At 40.2% G+C, this 18,799-nt stretch overlaps 1 long non-coding RNA gene across 1 annotated transcript in view; it reads left to right on the plus strand.

Annotated features, from left to right (window-relative positions):
* Window positions 1–4,957, plus strand: part of LOC111747154 — a 211,022-nt gene extending 206,065 nt beyond the window's left edge. The window contains exon 4 of the long non-coding RNA XR_002783420.1: window positions 4,770–4,957. This is a non-coding gene — a long non-coding RNA (uncharacterized LOC111747154). The remainder of the gene's footprint in view (window positions 1–4,769) is intronic.
* The last annotated feature ends 13,842 nt before the right edge of the window (window positions 4,958–18,799 follow it).

Genomic DNA, 18,799 nt, shown 5'->3' on the forward strand with positions numbered 1-18,799 from the left:
AAATATACCAAAAAATGTCTTTCCTTTGGGATCATGGCCCAGAAGAAAGGGTAAGCATCAAAGAAGAGCTATCTATTATTTTAGCTCATAACGACTACAATCTCTGAGTAGCACTAGTTGGTATTAGCCTGATACAGGGTGTTGGTTGCTAGCAGCATTATGCAGCCTACACTTCTTGAGCATGAATGAGGTGAGGTTGTCACATTCTATCAGTAGGCTGCACACTAGGAGCCTGGCTCTGACAGTGGCAATAATCACTAAGGTTCAGGAGAGAGGTGGCCTCAGTATAGAACCTTGAATCTGGTTACTTATCTACCCAGCCCAGGCCAGGTGCCAAATAAGTTGTCAGTGCTTAGTATAGGGAAGTGAATATTTGTGGGGTAAATAAATAGCTGAATGCTAATGGCATAAAGTCAGCAGAAACTCTAGTGCTGGAGCCAGTGATCCCAGTTTGACAACCCTGCTGAGAGAAGACAGGGCGTGACCCAGGACTACAGCAGACTGGGAAAGACATAATAAAATTGGGTTCTGGATTCCCAGCCACCAAGAATCTTGAGGTTCTCATGACAAAAAGAAAGGTCAGAGAACCAAACCAGTTAGTGGGACCTGTGCATAAGTCAGATTAGGTGGAGGTTCTACTGGTTGTGGAACTGGAAGAAGCCAATGGCCCTTCTCCCATTCCACCTTTTCTTCCCAGTAAGGCTCCTCAGAGTGTTCTCCTTGTCCTGTTGGAGCATTTACTCTCTTCCACTCTCATCGATAGGTCAAGTGAACAAAGGGAGGCTAGTGAGAGAATCTCCCCGGCCAAGTTCTCAGAGATTTAAGAAAATACTACTGCCCAGATCCCACCCCAGAGAGTCAGATTTAATGGGTCTGGGGCGGGCGGTACCACAGGCACTGGTATTTTTTATAAGCTCTCTAGGTTATTCGTAAGTACGGCCAGGTCAAACATTAAACCCTCATTCTCTTCTAGTATATTTTTACTTCTACACATGAATAGTTTTGGTGTACATTAATTGTCTTTTCTCTCTCCTTTGAGAAATATCAAGGGTTATGTTCTCACTTACTCTATTCATCTTTAAGAATTGCAGAAGAATACTTATCCAGAAGGACTGAGGTCTGACTTATTGCTATTAAGGAATTCTCTGGGGTTTAACAGTAAAACTTCAAAAGAACACTATGGATTTAAAACATTTTCATGTAACATTTTATATAATTATAAATCAATGCTTTAAACCAGTTATTACTATTCACCTTGAATATAAACAGCAATGAATAATAAATTCACAAAACTAAAAAACAAAAAACAGAAAACAAGGAAAACTCACGAGTTGTCAGTGAGACTGCTGTGACCTCACCATGGATTCAGCCATAACTCCACTGACCCGGCCTACAGATAACACCTTCATCCCACACCATGTCTACCATCACATCATCCCTCAGTTATTTCAATGGTGTAATTTTTTTTTTTTAAATGGTTGAACATTTTTTATATCCTTTTAGAATAATTCTGTGGTTTGCATGTTTTAGGGACTTAGATTCCCAGAACTCACATTGGTTTTCCCAGGCAAATTAAGGAAGTGGAGGGAAGGCTGTTTCTCTTGAGCAGTGATGAGAAGGAAACACTGATCAAGACACTTCCGGATCTTTTGTGGGATTATATTCCAACTTTGTCTTCATTTTCCCAAAATAAACAGTCCTCAGTCATTTAGTCCATTTAAAACCTCTCATGTACAGTTGTGTCATCCTTGAAGATCTTCCCTAAATGTGTTAAATTGAGGAAGGTCGGTGGTAGGCTTTCTCAATTAATATTTCTAAACAATACAACCAAATTCTAAAAATACATCCAAAGCAAACAATGTGTACCCACATTAGAAATATAAACTGGCCTATCCAGGAAATTCTAAATGGGTTTCTTCAAAAGATGTAGAATGAAGAAAACATTCATTTCCTTTTGTACCTGCAGAACATGACTACATTCCTTGATGTGATATTTTTAGATGAGAGAAGGTTTGTTCAGAGAACACAACATCCCTTAAGTGTATTCAGTAAAACTGGTAAATGGCTGGTCTCTAGGCCCTGCCTGGTTCGCAGCTTCTTTGTCCATCTTTGCTCCCCATGTGTAAGATCAGTGCAGTGACAAGACAGACTGAATGAGCTAACACCCTCAGCTAGAACATTTGGTTGCATCACACCGGTTGGTGGGAGAACAATCTTCTTGTGATGCAATTATAATAATCATAATTCTACCTTGCTCCCTTTTATCTGAGTGTGGCAGAGACTGGTTAGCTGGCTACAAAATCTGTTTGTTTGTTTGTTTTCAGCCTGGGCACATCTCAATTTGCTGAGTTAATATAGCAGTGGGATGGAGTCCTGACCAGTGGATTTTAGGCATAAGAGATAAGTGTCCCTTTCAGGCTTTGCCCATTACAAGCCTCCTATGTGTGATTCTCTATGCTTTTCCACCTGATCAGTGACCTTAAAAGCCACATTTGATGATGGCAGAGCCACGAGTTAGACAGTGCCTGGATTGCTGAGTCACTACTTAGAGGAGAGCTACCTAACAATCAAGACTATTTGGTTTGAAATTTGAGCAAGAGTGAAACTCTCACAAGTTGAGTCACTATTACTTGGGGGTTTTTCTATTACAGCAGCAAGAATCATCCTAACATTACACTGAATTCTTTTCTAGTAATCTGCTGGATTTCTCCAAGTCTCCAAGGACTAGGGTCCTGCACTGTTCTTCCCAGTTGTCCCCTAGGGCTTAGAGTCTTTCCTTGACCCCCAGCTGGGTGACCTGAGTCTTCATATCTCTTATCTCTATGTTCTACCCGCATCTGGCCTGCCAGGAATCTCTTCCTTTGGATTTCCTCATCAATGGACTGAGCTGCCTTGGCAGATATGGTATCTCAGTGTTGTTTCCTTTCTTTTTAGATTCCCTGCTCCATCTCATTACCTATAAACCTGACCTCTCCTATCAATTTTTGTCCCCTCACTCCCTTGGTGCATCTAATTCTAGGCTCTGACATTTCCCAGTCTGCTTCTTCTGACCACTGATGGGTATCACATTCCCAAGCTCTAGGCCAGTAGTTCTCAAGGTGTGGTCAGCACCAGCATCACTTTGCAGCTTGGTAGAAATCCAAATTCTCAGGCCTCACCCCAGACCTACTGAATCAGACTACAAAGGTGAGGCCCATATTCTGTTTTAACAAGCTCTAGAATCTAACACTCTGGAGCATGGCCCTTCGTCCTATCCACCAGTTTTATAAAGAGGCTGCAGTGTAATGTTTTTTTCCAGGAGGAGAACAAGTCTGCAATTTATCTAGATAATCCTGGACTTTTCATTCAGTAGAGATCTTTAGATATCTCTTTGATATGAAGCTTATAGTCCTTTGTACTAAGATAGAGCATTTTGATTAAGTACATGGCCATAAAGTGAAGTATTTTCCTGACATGAAACGAGACTCTTCAAATCCCGTGTGTGTGTGTGTTTTAATATAGCTATTAGAATTAGATCACTACTAGAAAGACAAGAATAAGATCCACATTTTCTGGAATATGCTGAGCTTAAATCTCAGTGGGCTGCCAATGAAGTCACCTGCCATTTCTGAAGGAGATTTGGCACTAAATAAATAACAGTGTGTGAGGTTGTAGAACTGACCCTGAAAACACCAACTTTTCTTTTAAAAATTCTTTGTCCAACAGTGGTCCCAGGGGATAATAATTTAATGATGAATATTTTGGTCCCTTCAAAAGGTCAACATAGTAAAAGAATTTAATGGATTGCCTTTAAGACTGGTTTTCTTACTAGAGAAAGTGACAACTTGGTGAAGATGAGATGCTACAAGTAAAATTTCTCTTCTCTCACAGCCTTAATTACTGTGCAATGACTTTATTCAGAATGTTTGCAAAATCAGAAGCCAACTGGAGAAAATGATATTTGACAGCTAGCTAATCTTTGAAAACAAGCTGAAAAAAAAATTAAAAAAAAAAGTGTTTTTAAGTACATGAAAAAATCGACAGCGTCAAAATAAAGAAAACTATTCCACATTTTCACATATATGGCAATACTTGAGAGTTTTCATTTTTTGTTTTAATATTTGACTAATTTTCTAAAGATTTTTAAAACTCAACAAAGCACAAAGCATATGTTGCTGTGTCATTTTGTGGGTCACAGCTAAGGTTCAAAGGGTAGCTAGTGCCTCTCCAAAGAGGTTAAAAGCTCAGACGAGCCCCTTCCATCCTCAGCTCCAAACATTGTCACTGCCAAGCCTCTGTTGATGGCACAGCATTCAGCATGCAAGGATTTATAACATGTTGGGCACTCATTTCCCAGCTCTAACTGTATGACAAGAGCTGAGAAGTAAATATGTTTAGACCTGAGGGTTGGGTTTTTTTGTACGTGTTGAAGTAATGATATAGATTCCTATGAAAACAAATCAAATAAACAATAAAGGTTAGTGAAAGGAAAGGCAGATGATGTTCAATTTCTTTAAGACCTGCTCAGCAAATCTCAACCAGCCCCTTTAGATTCCTTTTTGGACAGGAGCATGATGCTAGTTCTTATTTACATGATTAACTTCCAGCCTGTCCAGATGTGTTTATCTCCAAGAAATGTTCAGATTCCTCAAAGTAAAAGATTGAAATCACCGTCGTCAGCAGCATCATTGCCAATCGGTGTGATATTTTTATGCTCTTTTCTAGTTAGGGTGATCCATTGGAAAGCGTGACCAAATGCTTTTTTCCATTGTGCTTCTGTCTGTTTCCAGAATGCCTACATCTCCTGAAGAAGCTCCAGCAGTGAAGCCATACTGAAACCTCTACCATTGTTCAAAGGCTATCTTGGTATCTGGCACTGAGTTGCTGATAAGTTATCTTCATCAGAAAAATTCATTTTTAAGCGCTCCATTTACATGAAGGTCTGTGCTGTATAATAAAAAACCAACTTAGCAACACAGTGATATTTCTAAAATCTTAAAAGTTGAGCTAGCACTCAAAAGGATGGGCATTAAAGAAATATATACTATTAGCAGAACTATGTGTTGACACAAACATAAAACAAGCATTCATAAGAAATATAATATTATGAGCAAACACAAGTTGTACAAGATATGGTATAAGGAGCAATGGTAGGTATTACAAACCTCAAAGGCACACCTCTTGAACACACACACACACTCACACACACTCACACACACTCACACACACTCACACACACTCACAGTCACTCACTCACGGATTCTCCCTGGTCTTAGCACCACATGGTGACCTTTCTTACAGGGAGGAAAACTGCCCAAATGTTCCACATTTTTCCCCTACCATACTGGTCCTCAGAAATACATTTCTCCCTTTGTAGTTCAAAGTTCAAGCAGAAAGAGCTTCTCCCAACCTGGGTAAAAGGCTCCTCCCACAGGCAGAACTTCAAATTGGTACCAGAGCAGAGGGTGCTGATTTTTGCAGAATAACCATGGGCCTTTGAGTTAGAGAAACAGACAGCCACTTATATCCCTGAGAGACAGCCAATATTTTGTAGCACATATTAGAAGGAAGCAGAATCTTTTGTAGAAATCAATTCATAAAGACATAGTCTTCAAAACCTGCATTCAGACAAATTATAAGCCAAAAGTAAAATTTAATGATGACAACGCTGAAGCAAGAAGCAGACATTCCACTCAAAAGAGACTGCTTGAGTCAAGATCACTGTGCAGCATCTAAGAGATTCCAAACCAGACCAATACAGAGATGGCTCCCTTAGCCCCATAGGTTAAAGGTTGTCCCTGGCCTCAGTGAGAAGGAATTTGGACTGATATAGTCTTATTTTTATGATGAAGATATAACACTTATAGGGTACACTTTTTAAAATTAATTTCAAGCAATTAATATCTAAATTACATTGGCTTATACCTCAGAATATCTGTTTAATCACTCTCATCAAGTCTTTATCATCTTTATAAAATCCTAAGTTAAAAGGAAATGAGCCATCAATTCATGAAAAGACATAAATATTAAATGCATTTTAATAAGCGAAAGAAGCCATTCTGAAAAGGCTACATACTTTATGATTCCAACTTTATGTCATTGTGGAAAAGATAAAACTATGGAGACGGTAAAAAGATCGGTGGTTGCCAGGGATCGTTATAGCCCAAACAGAGACAATGTTTTCTTAATCCATTAAGCTGATGAACACAGAGAGGTTGGAAGGTAGACCAGGTGAAAATTCTCTGTGGCCTTGACAAGTGGTTCTTAATAATTTTTCTGATGCGATATACATAACAGATGGCATTTTTAATGGGCTCTGACCAAGTATAAAGATTAATTTGTTAACAGGAAACTCGAAGTAACAATTGCTTAAACAAAAGGATTTCTCTATCTCTATCTTGATCTAGATCTCTATGTCTAGTTCTAGAGTTCAGGGCTTTAATAAAGCTCCATGGTCATCACTAGCCCAGAGCCCATCTGCCTTTATACTCTACCATCCTAGAGCATGGCATCTACTCTCACGTTACCTTGTGATCCCAAATGGCTGCTGGGGATCCAACCATTGCATCCATAGTGCAGGCAACAGGAAGAAGAAATCCAAAGTGAGACTCAAGAGTTCCTTTCCATTTTGGTCAGTTCCCTTTAAGCAACCTTTCTGAAAGTGCCAGACACCATTTTCCCTTCTATTTCATTAACTAGAACTTAGTCATATGGCCATACTTAGCTAGAAGAGAAGTTAGGCATATTGCCACCCCAAATAAGAGAAGTTTTGCCTGGAGACAGGAGATTGAGGGAAGCATCTCGGTTTGTTTCTGCCAGAGTTATATACAATTCCCAGAGCACTAACACCAACTCCTTCCTCTCTTTCTCCCTCAGGTAAGTACATGAATCTGAGAGGAACATTATCATAGGCCCAGCCTTGAATCTATTGAGTTGATTGTTTAAATATAGTAAACCATTTGCAAACTTTGGGGCTGTAATATACTATTATTTGGATGTACCTCAAAACCCATTGTGATTTATCAAGGTGTTATGATGTTAAGACTGAGAACACTGCACATATAAAGTAAGTAGCCATGTCTGTAACAATAAAGAATGGGCTTAGAAGATGTGAAGGAAAAAGTGACAGGATGGATTTCGCTGCCAAATATCTATCTTTTAGACATGAGGAGAAATGACGAGTGAAAAATTATTCAGAGGCTTCTTCTAGGAATGTCAGCAATATGGTTGTGGTGGTTGTAATGGAGACTCTTTAGCTAAATACTCTTGGTTTTGGAGCCTCTCACACACATGGAATAGCCCCAAGCACGGTAGTCTGTTACTTCAGTAGCTTCAAATGGACCAGGCCTCCTGGAGTTCACGTCTCTTTGGAGTCCCCTGCCTTGAATCTGGGCTGCCTGCGACCAACCACTTTAACCAAAAGTGAAGCTGTGCCAGTGGCCAGACTAGTTTTAAGAAGGCTGGAGGTTTCTATTTTCCTTCTTGAATATCCTGAGCTGCCATGGAAATAGTCTGGCTGCTCTGCTGGTGAAACCGTGTGGAGAGGTTCAGTGGAGTGGCCACAAAGAGGAGAAGCCCCAAGACTACATGAAGAAAGAGAGCGAGTCCACTAGTCCCAGCAACCAGCGAAGTCCAGACCCCAGCCTCCCCGCCAGCCAAATGCAGCCACTCTGACCACCAGCAAGCGCATACTGAACAACCGTGAGCAAATAAAATGGGGGTTGTTTTAAGCTACCACGTTTTAAGTATTGCTTGTACCTAGCAATACTTAATCAAACCACCATCACCTCCCCAAACATATCTACAGGCTTGAGCTGGGCCCCTGGCCAATGTGGCTGCCACGGCTTGTGCTGCTACTGCTGCGGCTGCCACAACAGCTCTGACTGGCCTCTGCTATCACAGCCAAGGGATTCAGTGCCCTCTGGATCACTCCCTAACCCATAGCCCCAAAATTCACCTTCCAGATCCCTCCTCCTGACTCAGTCAGGCCTACTGAGATCCTTTCTGACAGAAGCAATCCTGGCCCTTTCTCCTCATCTAATCTCCCAACAGGGATTTGCTCCACCTGCTCCCCGTCTTTGGAACCCCATGAAGAGAGCCAGTCCAGTATACATTTGTGTGCTCGCTCAAGGGGGTTCCTAACTACAAATAGGTCAAGTCCTGTCCTGGAATTGCAGCCAGGAAAACGGGTTGCTGGCATCTTCAACTGGAATCTGGAACACATTTTCCCATAAAAGCAATTATTGTAGATGATTTTAGGTTCTGTAGTGCTATTAGAACTATAGTTCGACTACGTTGCTGGTTAAATAGACATTTAGGGGCTGCCTTGGGAACATAATTACCTTTTATAACATTGTCCTAATGAGAAGCAAGATCCAAACAACTGACTTAAAATTGAACTTTTAGAAGCAATCTGATTATAATTTAGAAACTCTTATCCTATATCAAGTACCAATTATATAGTAGATGCTCTGGGGTAAATAGGAGAAAAAATAAGATCATGGCCTCTTTCCAAGAAGGTATAGTTTGTTTGGAGGACAAAAATACACAAGAAACAATCAATAGATAAGGCAGTCTGAATTTATAGCAAGTCTGAATTTATGTGAGACAGCGGTAAGTGCCTCAGAGGGGAAAAAGCAAGCCAATAAGTTACCCTTTCTGCTGTTTATTTACATCAGCTCAGCTCCCAGACATTTGTTCTTAGAGTTCTCATAGACACACACTGTTCACACTTGCCCTTGTGCTTTTTTCTGTTCACTGAGAAGTGGTAGGCAGGTGTAGGAGGCATCTGTAATCACTTGACTATGTGGTAATGAGAATAGATGGGTTCTAGGGCTTAGAAATTAACCACAGGAGGGCAGCAGCCTGGTGGCTGAAAAGAAACCCAGAGTCTTTAACACTGGCCTCACGAAGGGCCAACAAAGAGGCCCCACCACTATTTCTCAATGTGTGGTGTGGGAACACCTGAATCAGAATCATGCAGGGTCTTACTAAAAACGCTGATTTGGGGGCTGCACCTCAGATCTTGGGGTGAGGCTTGAGAATCTGCATTGTTCATAGACTCGCCCAGCTAATTCTTACACTGGTGAAAGTTTGAATTTGCTGTCCCAGAGATGGGAGAGTACCACTAAGATACTCAGATGCATTTTCCCCGAGAAAGCTCTGGGGGACTCAGACACAAGACAGCATCTTTTACATCCACTTTCATAACCTCGCTGCTGCCAGCCAAGTTTCTAAGAGAACCCAGTGTGGAGCAGGGGCTTTCACTCACTGTCCCAGTACTTTTGGCTCTACTTCCATCCCGGCCAGAGCACTGCATATGCACTGAAAACATGTCTAAGGCATCTGGACTGAAACTGAGCATCTGTTATAAGAAAAATGAGGTTTTCAAACAGGGCCTCTTTGGAGTGGGAGGGTGCCAAATGGAATGGGGCCTCCCAGGTAGCCTCCATCATATGGTAACATACGAGCAAATTTCCCCAGGACTAGAAAATATGCTCTGAGCAAGATTCCAGAACTCATACAAGAATGTTACACTCCTTGCTTGGGTCTCTTGCCTCAGACTCTTGTCATCAGGACCACCAGCTCCCTCCAGGGCGGTGGGCTCCTTACCGCTGACACGGGAAGGAGACCACCCAGTATGACATGGTACTTGCACTTGCACCAAACACAAGTGCAAGTACCATGTCATACTGGCCATTGTGCTGGTCTGATCACTCGGCAAAATAACTTTAGAAGTAATTTTCAGAGTGAGGTGTACATGCCCATGTGGCAGGATAAATATGAGTAATAGTTGTTGCTCCAGGCTCTCCCACATTTACCCACTTCTGCAACAGTTTGAGCACCTGGGGGTTTTGTCTCTGATCCCCTGGGAAGGGATGCTGCTGCCGAAGCAAGGTTGACAAAGGGTCGAACTCTTGGCTTCTCCCTTTCAGAAGCCTAGGCCCAGGACATAAACAAAAGATTTGGATAAATGTATAATTAGTTAGAGCTATTTTCCATTCCCTCCAGTGCCACTCCTTACCCTGGACTAGGGAAAGTTGCCCAAGGAAGGAGGATGCCAAGCCAGTGGTCACAACACGGGGTCCCTTCACCACCACTGGTCAAGAACTAGCTAAGTCTGAGGAATCTCAGAGGAGGTGGAACCTGTGCCCTAGTCCCATCCAGGGATAAGCAAAGAAAAGAATGAAGGGCATTGAACAACCCCACTATCTCCTTAGGGCCCCAAATATTGTGGGAGAACAGCCAAATATTTCCAAGAACAGGAAATGGCTAAGAAGTAAACTGTTTTGGATGGATGTCAGATGTTTGGATGGAACAGCACACATCTCAGAGAATGTCAGCCTGGAAAGATGACTCAGACTAACTTCACCCCACCCCCAGTGCCTTGGAACTCTAGTCACCTGGGACTGGGACACAGTCTTGGAAACGGTGTTGTAAAACCTGAATCATTTGAGATTTGGGTTTTGCCACTCACTGGAATGGGGGTCAAAATGGAAATGAAGCTCAGATAGGTTCAAAAAGTTTGAAGAAACTCACCTTTCTTGCATGTCTACATTTCTGATATGTTATTACAATCTTTAGAAAGTTTCTAAATGGCATATAATTCATGCTAAAAAGTATTTAGGGCCAAAGTGCTGAGGTTGGAAAACTCTTCCATCCGAAGTCCCTTAGGGTCCTTTCAGCTCAGAGCCCTAATCTGCCCATTTGGTTCTTAGAGGAGTCTGGAGATGGAGCCCATACAGTCCCTCGCAGATTCCTAATAATGTGACGTGTGGTGGCATGGCTGATTTGCCAAAGAACTTTGGATGAGTTGAATAACTGTCCTATACCTTCTCCCCATTAGAAAGGGACTCAAACTTTGCTAATGTGAATATGGAATGGCCTCATCCTACACAAAGGGTATTCTGATCATTGCCTGAAAAGGTGGCCTACAAGGCCTTTAAAAATAGAAAAGATTATAAATATACCGTCGATTGATTTACTGGAGCCTGAAGTGGTAATCTCAGGATTCCAAAATTATTCACCAATCAAAACCTAGGATTTCCTATTGAAATTCAAGATTTTGATGGTGATATTCGCATTGACTCAAAGATGTAAATATATGTACATTATCTAAACACCTTATGACCAGACATAAATGCTCTATGACTCATTATCTATTTATCAAAAATATGGTCAGGTTATAGTTTGATGAGATAATTTTAGTTGTGTATTATAATCGTGTTTTCCTTATCCTCCTCTATTTTCTTATTTATGTTTCTCATTTTCGCTGCCTACGTAATTCTTTTTCTCTCCTCATTTAATTGTTATTCCCTCTTTCTCATTTTCTCTTCTCTTTCTGTGCTTTTTCTCTTCCCATTAATTCTCTCCTTCTCAGTCTCTTTTTCTTCCCTTAACTTTTACCTCAATTTTTGATATTTAAAAATATTTTTTCCTTCCTTTCCCTTTTTGTTCCTCCTTAATCTTATTATTCCATAATAATAGTAGTTAGCATCTGAGTACTCAATATATGCCATGCTCTTTGTAAAACACTTGTATTATGGTACATGGTACATATTTTAGAGGAGGAAAATGAGACTTGGAGAAATTGAGTAACTTGCCTAAAGTCACACGGCTACAAATGGTGAAGCTAGGGCTCAGATGGAAGCATCTGCAACCAGAGCCCAGGCCCCCACTCCGCATCTCCTCCAATCACATCCCATTCCTGTGCTCTACCTTCTACTTCCTGACCGCCTTACCTGGGTTTCCCCACCCTGTACTCATCTATCCTTATGCCTTACAATACACATGCTTAAGGCCTCTCCTCTGCCCAAGGCTATTGTATCCCACCCCTGTAGGGTGTGGCTGACAGGGATACACATACCCCAGTTTTCTCATTCTCCTAGCTCATGTCTATCTAGAGAACATGCTCAAATGCCTCCTTTCAGGTCATTTTTTTGGGCCAGTGACCTTCCTTTCTTCCCATTCTGTGCAATTCAGAGCCTACTTTTCCTTCCAATGGTCAAAATTTTTCCACAGTGGCATTCTGATGTTTCTCTTCTCTTCTCTTCCGTGTACGAGTGTGTGTGTGTGTGTGTGTGTGTGTGTGTGTGTGTGTGTGTGTGTGTGTGTGTTAGAGTGCACCAGTTTCATTTTCTCAGAAAGCCTTCTTTGAAAAAAAAAAAAAAATCGCTTTGCTCCTGGCCCACTTCAGGCCCTTCACACTGCCTGGCAGGTATATTCTTTCCCCCTTGTCCTTTCATTCTCCCACTCTCCAAGACGAGTCTACTCCTTCGCCATCCTCACCCTCAGCTAATGAACCTACTTCTTAAATGACTGAGCAAAGGAAAACAAGCGGAATAGAACTTCCAATTCCCTCACTGCCATGTCTACCCACCCACCTGTATCTGGCTCATGTAAGCCTCCTTCCTGCTCTGGCTGAGCAGATCCCTCTTCTGGGTACTCCATCCTATCTTCCCCACCTACTCGGAGACATTGCTCCTCCAAACTCCCTTCCTCTCCTGAATTCTCACTTTCCACCTCTGTATTGGATCAGTTCCAACATCATGAAAGTATGCTATTAGAGCTCCCTTCTTTAAAAAAATACCAACAATAACAACAACAAAGCTCTTAAAACTCTATGTCCCCTCTCGAGATACTGCCTATTTTTTTTTTTTCCTTATCTTTGAGGCAGAACTTTTCCCTTCATCTCTAACAGTTAGTTTTATAATGTCTGCCTGATTTCTAGATGTGGAAGACCATCTTCTGTCTGAGTAATAGCAGTCACTTTATATCCTGGGCCAAACATTCAAAAAGCTTATTCCAACATACTCTGCACAGTCATGACAGTGTGTGTATCCATGTGCACAAAAAGGAGGGATCAAGCTTTCAAAATGAGCACTACTGCTTAGATGACCCACATCTTAGATGTGCTTAGAAAGTGTGTGAAATCACTTTCATAGGCTTATAGAAAGCCTGACTCCTTCAAAGCAAGCCCTCAAAGTTTGGGAGCTTTGATGGTGTGTGGCTGGCATCTCACCTGGACTCACTTTGCTTTCAGCGAAAGTTTGATTGACATTTACTGCCAAGATGGTTCTCACCCAGGTATATGCTTTTTCTATAGATTAGCTATTCAAAGTCACTTTACCCAGCAACATTGAATGAAGCTGCAAATGTGAACAAGAGAACACAGAAAAAGCTTTGCTCAATCCCATGATGACTAGACCTTCATCCTATCACTGAATTTTAAGAGTAAGCTGAAGTTGAACTGAATTTAGCAGCTGACTTTGGAAAACTCATTTTTCCCTACCTAAAATCTATGTAGCTTCTTTGGCATTTCCAAATCATATTAAAACAATTACAAATACATCAATGACTGCTTGTTGGGTCGATCTGAGGCCTTAGGCCCAGGGCTGGGACTGATCAACAGCTCTCTGGGAAGATAAGTCATACCTTTCTAGGACTGAACATTCTTTTTGTCATTGCTTTCCCAGACATCAATATATCCACATCCATAAACATGCTTGAAATAATATGTAATATATATTCTATTCCATACAGACCACCTAGTTGTTAATAATAATAATACTTATTGGCTTCTGTCTGCCTCAGGCATTGTATCAAGGGCTAGCTTCATGGGTACCACCAGAAGAGTTATACAGGGTTCAATGCTCAGAAGAGCCCTATACTTAGGGTTTACTAATCTGCATTTATTTGAAATTCTTAATAATTTATCTTTGACTTTGAGTTTTATTAAGTCCAATGAGACAAAGGAGCATGGGCAAGGGTCTTAGAGACTCAGCTGAAATGTTTTTCTGCCTCACACTGTCTCCCTACCTCCCCATCAGTCACACATTCTCCTGTCCTCTGGTGCCCAGGACACTGCTCAGCCTCTCTGCCCCCACATGGTAACCACTGAGGTCAAGTACATAAGCCCCATGGTGTCTTGGAGTAGGGTATGGCAGCAATTGTCCCCGCCCTGGGCAGGCAGCCCCATGAGCATTTACCTGCTGGGGAGAGTTTCTTGTCCACTCCTGATGCAGGTACTAAGTGAGTCCTTTTTAAGAGGTGTGATCTGTCTGCCATAGGTTGGACAGCAGGCCCATGAGAAGAAGAAATAACTGGTTCGATTTCACTGCCTCAAGCTGACAGCTTGCAGGAAGGGCAATCCGACAGTCAATGAATAGGTCATGTACAGGTGCCAAGTCACAGGAAGGGGCCCTCAGGCATCTGTGGGTGTGTGTAGTCACCCAGGAAGTATTCTGAGCTCAGAAAAACAGAAAAAAGAAAAAATGTTTTTATTTTAGTAACTTTAGTGGCATTTTTTTCCTGTTTTTTGAACAAGGGGTCCTGCGTTTTCATTTTGCATTGAGCTCTGAAAATTGTGTAGCCAGCCCTGTTCTTTTTCATTTAATGTGACTTGTGGTCTCAAAGTCACCAATGATGGAGGTGGTATTCAAACCCACACAGACCCACTATGAACCTGATGTTAACAACACTCATTCAAGTCATGGCCCATTTGGTTGTACAATAGTCCCCTCAGTTGTCTTAACCTTGACTCTGCACAGCTTGAAATGTCTTCTAATTTGTACACAACATAAAATCTTGTATCACTTGTAAATGGAGATTGACGGAAGTGAGCATTTGGCAAGGTGGGAAAAGAAATAAGATTGCATTTAAGCCAAAGGAATAGATGGGAAAATAATCAAAAAGGCACCAGGATGCACAGAAAGTAAGAGAGAAAGCTGCTTGGATATTGTGGGTCTTTCAAATTGCCCCCAAGTGCATTGCCAACTGTCAGCGGCACTGCCTGAGCAGATGGGCAGGTGCAAAATCGTGATGGTGAAGGGCATAATGACAGTACTGTGCCAGCCATATTTTTCTCACAAAGTGTCCTATTCATCTGTTAAGTAGCTAAGCACTTTTATTAAGCATATTAGAGATTTTCTGATCTATTTAACGCATTTAGATTTTATATTTCTGAACAGATGGCAAAAACGGAGTGAATGTGTATGCTGTGAGGAAGCTGGGTGCAGTGAGGGAGCAAAAGAGACTTTATGATTAAGCACAAGAATGAGAAGGTGCAGCAATGAATGACCAGCTTTACTTATTCAATTCTTGCTTCATTTATTCATCTGCGTTTCTTTTTTCAACTTAATAAAATACATATGCAACATATAAAAAAATTGAGCTCTAAATGTGGATTCATGAATTTGTTCAAATCCTCACGCCAGAGAAGAACTGCTGATGGAGGTGGGAAACCTTTTACTCTGGGTGCATGTTTTTTTGCATCTTTCATTGCAAAAGTGTGGGGTAGATGGAAGAATATAAGGGAGGAAGGATTTGCTCTCTGTGCTGTTTCATAGCAAGAAGGTAAGGTTGCTTTTGGAGAGAGTTTGAGTCTGGACTAAACTGTTACACTGGGTTCTCTCATAAATGATAAATTCAACATGCTTTGTTGCATAAGCTTTTTTATATTTATAAACATATAAACATTATAACATGTTTATGTTTATATAGGCTTCTGTTTAATAAGCATTTAACAAAATTCTACATCTATTTATAACCAAACCTCTTGGCAAACTAAGAACAGAAGGAAATGTCTTCATCTGATAAAGGGATCTACAAGACAATCTAGAATTAACAACATACTTAAAAATGACATATATTGAATGCTTCCTTCTAAGATCAAAACCAATGCAGAGATGCCTATCCTCATGACTTCTATTTAAATTTGTACTAGATATCCTAGCCAATGCATGAGAAATAAAAGGCATGTAGATCAGAGAGCGATAAGTAAAGCTCCCTTTCTTTGCAGATGACACCACGTACATAGAAAAGCCTAAATTGCCTACGGAACACCGACTAAAATTAATAATAAGTGAATTTAGCAGATTGCAGGGCATAAGATTGGAATGCAAGAATCAATTGTATTTTTATGTATTAATAAAAAACAGATAGAAAATGAAATCTAGATAAATTCCATTCACAATAGCATCAAAAAGTTAAATACCAGTAAAAATTTAACAAAAGACATATACCCTTATATCAAAAATTGAAAAACATTGCTAAAGAAAATCTTTAAAAGACTTAAATAAATGGAGAAACAAAGTTTTCATGAAATCGAAGACTCAATAATTTAAGATAATTTTTTATCATTTTATTCTATAGATTCAATGAAAGTCAAATTAAAATACTACAACACGTTTTGTAAAAATGGAAATGTGCTTTCTAAAATCTACACAAAAGTGCAAAAGATCTAGAAAAGCTTCCCCAAAAAAGCTTAAAGAAGAAAAACAAAATTGAAGAAATCACACTGCCTGATTTCCAGACTTACTATAAAGTTACAATAGTCAAAATATTCTGGTACTGAAATAAGGATAGTCGAATAGATTAATAGAACAGAATAAAAGATTTAGAATTAGGCCCTGATGTATATGGTTGATTGATGTTAACAAAGTTGCCAAAGAAAGTCTATGAGGAAAGTTAAGTTTTTCAACAAATAGTGCTAGGAAAATTGGATAAATACATGGAAAAGAATAAACACTTACTCTTACCTCATACTATCCCCCAAATTAATTCAAGCTGAGTCACAGACTAAACTATAAAGTTGAAACTATAAAACTTCTATAAGATAATATTGGAGAGTATCTTCATGATTTTAGGGGATGATAAAAGATTTATTACAGGACTGAAAAGAACTAAGTATTAAAAGAAAAATTGATAAATTAGACTTCGTCGCAAGTAACACTCCTGTTCATTGAACACTCCTGTTCATTGAAGACAAGCCATAGCCTGGGAATATATATTTGCAATACATACGTCTGACAGAGGCTTTGTACCCAGAATGTATAAAAAACTACAAATCAATAACAAAAAGACAATGCAATATAAAATGGGCAAATGCCTTCAATAGACACATCGCTAAAGAAATATTAAGATAAGTAATAGGCACATGGAAAGTTGTCAACATCATTAATCAGGGAAATACAAATTAAAACACAGTGCGACACCACTACGTATTCACGAGAATGACTGACATTAAAAAGATTAACACCAAATGTTAGCTAGGATTTGGAACAATCAGGACTCGGCTACATTGCCGGTAGAGGTGTAAAATGGTGCAACTTCTTTGAAAAACTATGCCCTGGTAATTCTACTTATAAATATTTACCCAAGAGAAATGAAAATATGTACCCATAAACATTCATGAGAACCCAAACTGGAAAGAAACCCAAGCGTTTATCAGCAGAAGAGTAAATAAACTATGTATATTCGTATAATGGAATACTACTCAACAATAAAAAAGGAACAAACTACTGATCCATACAATAATACAGATAACTTTTGAAGACATTCTGCTGAGAGAAGCCAGATACAAAAGAGTAAATGCTGTATTATCTCATTTATATGAAGTTCTATAACAGGTAAAATTAGCAGATGTGATCGAAGTCAGAACAGTGGTTGCCTCTGTGGGTGGGAAGGAGGGATTGACTGAGAAGAGTAATGAGGGTACTTTTTTTTAACTCTCTTTTTTATTGTAGTAAAGTATGTATAACATAAAACTTATCATTTGACCATGTTTTAGTATACAATTGTTTGGCCTTAAGTACATTCAAATTGTTCTGCAACCATCACCATCATCCATCTCCAGAACTTTTACTTCTTCTCAAACTGAAACTCTATACCATTAAACACGAAATCCCCATTCCCTTCTTCCCTCAGCCCCTGGCAACCACCCTTCTATTTTTTTGTCTGTGAATTTGACTACTCTAGGTATGAGGAAACTTTCTAAAGTAATGAAAATATTCTACATTTTGGTAAGAGTGTGTGTTACATGGAAGTATGTAATTGTCAAAAGAGATCACATTGTACATTTAAGATCTACACATTTTACTGTATGCAATTTGTAAGTCATAAAAAGTCCACAGTAAGTCAAATGACTTGTTTTTGAGTTCCTCACAGCCTGGTGAACAGAGGACCAGATGAACCACCCTGTTGATACGGTCTCTTCAGGAGAGTCACCCTTCCTGCTGCCCTTAATGAGGGCACAGCACCCAGTTGGTGGAATGTGACTTGCCTCTCTGAGTGGCCACAAAGCAGCCACCCTCCTTTTGCTTTACCCTCCAAGTGCATTGAGGAGACATTAAAAGTGAGTAGGGATGGTTAAGTTTTGTGTGTCCAGCCAAGTCAGATCATGGAGAGATTTGTATGTTGTGTTTAAATACTAGTATTTTGTCTCATATGTGGTGATTGGAGGGAGCCCCTAGGAGATATTTTAACTTCACAAGTTTTCAGATAATCAGGGCAAGTTCTATTTCGATTACTTTGATCTGCTCTTGGTCTGAAATACTCCCTTCCCAACAAAATTGCATCCACCACAATGCACTGGGCCACTGGACTAATTACAGGTTTTCCTTAAACGTGGAGGCCCCTATCTCTATGTCTTAGTGTGGGCTGCTATAACAAAGTACCGTAGACTGGGTGGCTTATAAATAAAATAAATTTATTTCTCACAGTTCTGGAGGCTGGAAGTCCAAGTTCAGGTTGCCAGTATAGTCAGGTTCTGGTGAGGACCCACTTTTGAGTTGCAGTCTACTGTTCCCAGAATATCCTCAGGTAGTGAAAAGAAGATGAGAAAGATCTCTGAGGTCTCTTCTTCTAAGAGCACTAATCTCATTTATGAGGGCTCTACCCTCATGACCTAATTACTTTTCAAAGTTCCCACCTCTGAATATCATCACATTGGGGGTAAGATTTCAACATATAAATTTCGAGGGACACAAACATTCAATCCATTGCACCCTGCAAGCACAGCCATAAACTGAGGTATGCCTTA

The sequence above is a fragment of the Pteropus vampyrus genome, unplaced genomic scaffold (assembly GCF_000151845.1).
Source record: "Pteropus vampyrus isolate Shadow unplaced genomic scaffold, Pvam_2.0 Scaffold213, whole genome shotgun sequence".
Lineage (NCBI taxonomy): Eukaryota > Metazoa > Chordata > Mammalia > Chiroptera > Pteropodidae > Pteropus > Pteropus vampyrus.